Source organism: Bos indicus, chromosome 14 (genome assembly GCF_029378745.1).
Source record: "Bos indicus isolate NIAB-ARS_2022 breed Sahiwal x Tharparkar chromosome 14, NIAB-ARS_B.indTharparkar_mat_pri_1.0, whole genome shotgun sequence".
NCBI lineage: Eukaryota > Metazoa > Chordata > Mammalia > Artiodactyla > Bovidae > Bos > Bos indicus.
Genome location: NC_091773.1, coordinates 10,254,675 through 10,257,171, shown reverse-complemented (window position 1 = coordinate 10,257,171; position 2,497 = coordinate 10,254,675). Strand labels below are relative to the sequence as shown.

Here is a 2,497-nt window from a genome sequence, read left to right as displayed (position 1 = left end):
TAATAATTTATTTATTTTTGGCTGCGCTGGGTCCTCCTCTAGTTGCAGTGAGTGGGGGCTGCTCCTTTTTGCAGCGTGCGGGCTTCTCGTTATGGTGGCTTCTCTTGAAGTGGAGCATGGCTTTGGGCGTGCGGGCTTCAGTAGATGTAGCACGCAGGCTTCGTAGTTGTGGCCTGTGGGCTCTCGGGCTCAGTGTTTGTGGTACACCGGCTTGGTTGCTCTGTGTCATGTGGAATTTTCCCGGACCAAGGATCAAAATGGCGTCTTTTACATTGTTAGGCAGGTTTTTACCCACTGAGCCACCAGGGAAGTCACCCATCAAGTATTAATGTCGTATTCTTTGATACCTCAGGGGGCGGGGCGGAAAAAGAGTCCCACCAACGTAACCTATTTACTTTCTTAAAGGGCTGCATTTATGGAATTCCTCCTTTCACCAAAGTGTAGAAATACCTGCTGGTGTTTACACTGCAACTTGAATTGGAGGTTGAGTGTATATGGTGGGTGTTCTGGGGTGTTGCCTCATCTCCCTTTGGGACCAATGCATTCATTGCTCCAGGGGGTGCTGATATTGTCTGCTGATGGCTCACAGCTGGGTTCCTCCCCCCGCATTACCCTCAGCTGAAGAGAGCTGCTCAAACCTATTCCCCCTCCCTGGGGTGGGGCAACTCATTCCCAGTGACTGGTCGTTGCAAGTGTTGTAAAGTAGGAGCATAGAGGCCTGGCTCCATGGCCTCCACTTGGGGTAGCTCTCATGGTCTTTCCTGACTGCAGATTTCCCCATGAGGTTGGCTGAGAACTCTGGAAACAACATTGGCCTTTTGTCCCATGTGTTGTCATCACTGTCTCCATGGGTATTGATCCTGAATTGCTTTACCCACTAGACTAAGGTTTCCCCAAGTAGAAGGTATGTACCTCAGGTAATGTACACAGTAACCTACTGGAGACCAAAGGATAAATTAGAACTTCTATTTATATGTTTATATCTGGAGAATGGGAGTTGCCAAAGTAGATTGGTGCTTTTTCACTTTTAGCATCCTGGGACCTTTTGCTATGAATATGTGCCCAGGTAAATAACTCTAGTTGTGTCTAACTCTTTGTGACCCTGTGAACTGCAGCACAATAGGCCTCTTTGTCCCTCACCGTCTCCTAGAGTTTGCCCAAGTTCATGTCCATTGAATGGGTGATGCCATCCAGCCATCTCATCCTATGTCACCCTCTTTTCCTTTTGCCTTAAATATTCCCCCACATCAGGGTCTTTTCCAATGAGTGGGCTCTTTGCATCTGGTGGCCAAAGTATTGGAGCTCCAGCTTCAGAATCAGTCCTTCCAATGAATATTCAGGATTGATTTCCTTTAGGATTGACTGGTTTGGTTTCCTTAACTGGCTCTATAGATTATATTAAACTAGAATGAGAATCTCTCCAATGTTTCATAGTGTGACAGTGACGTGGTGGTTCACCAGTCATCTGATGGGAAATCATGAACAGTCAAAAGCAAAGAAGAGTTTTGTGTTTTTCCTTTATGAAAAGCAAGTGTTCTGTGTTTACTGATGTTCCTGGGAAAACATGTCTGTCAGCAGCATACTGCTCATCCAATATTAAAAAACAAAAACCAAAAGCTGTTCAGTCTACCCTTTGATTAAAAGGGGGAAATTTGCCTTTTTGTCCAGCATCTTAGTGAGGTGGCATTGGTTGCAGATCTTATCCTAGCTTCGCTATGCCGCCCAAGAATGACAAGAAGAAAGATGCTGGAAAGTCGGCCAAGAAAGACAAATATCCAGTAAGCAAATCTGGGGGCAAGGCCAAAATGAAGAAGTGGTCCAAAGGCAGAGTTCGGGACAAACTCAATAATCTAGTGTTGTTTAACAAAGCAACATATTACAAACTCTGTAAAGAGGTTCCCAACTATAAGCTTATACCTCCAGCTGTCATCTCTGAGAGACTGGAGATCCATGGTTCCCTGGCTAGGGCAGCCCTTCAGGAACTCCTTAGTAAAGGATTTATTAACTAGTTTCAAAGCACGGAGCTTAAGTAATTTACACCAGACACACCAAGGGTGGAGATGCATGAACAGGTCCCACCAGCTGTACATTTTGAAAAATAAAACTTTATTAAATAAAAGGGGGGAAGATTTAACAATGATTGAGAAAATAACTCCCATTTTCAAAAGAACTCATGCTCTGGGGGGAAATATTTTGAAAATGGTATTTAGAGACAATGCCATCAGTACTTGATATTTTTGGTCACTGTGTATAAAATGTGATACTTATTTTTAAAAACCCTTTATCTATGTACTTACGCTTAGAAACAATATTTCATAATCTGTTTAATAATCTTAAATATAAAGAGGTTTGGTGGTGGTGTTGATTTAGTCACTAAGTTGTGTACGACTCTTTGCAACCCCATGGACTGTAGCCTGCCAGGCTCCTCTATCCATAGGATTTCCAAGGCAAGAATACTAAAGTGGGGTGCCATTTCCTTCTCTAGAAAAGGATCTTC

General features: G+C 43.7%; 1 pseudogene; it reads left to right on the top strand.

Annotated features, from left to right (window-relative positions):
* The first annotated feature begins 1,715 nt into the window (after window positions 1-1,715).
* LOC109568342 (small ribosomal subunit protein eS25 pseudogene) lies at window positions 1,716-2,068 on the top strand (annotated as a pseudogene).
* The last annotated feature ends 429 nt before the right edge of the window (window positions 2,069-2,497 follow it).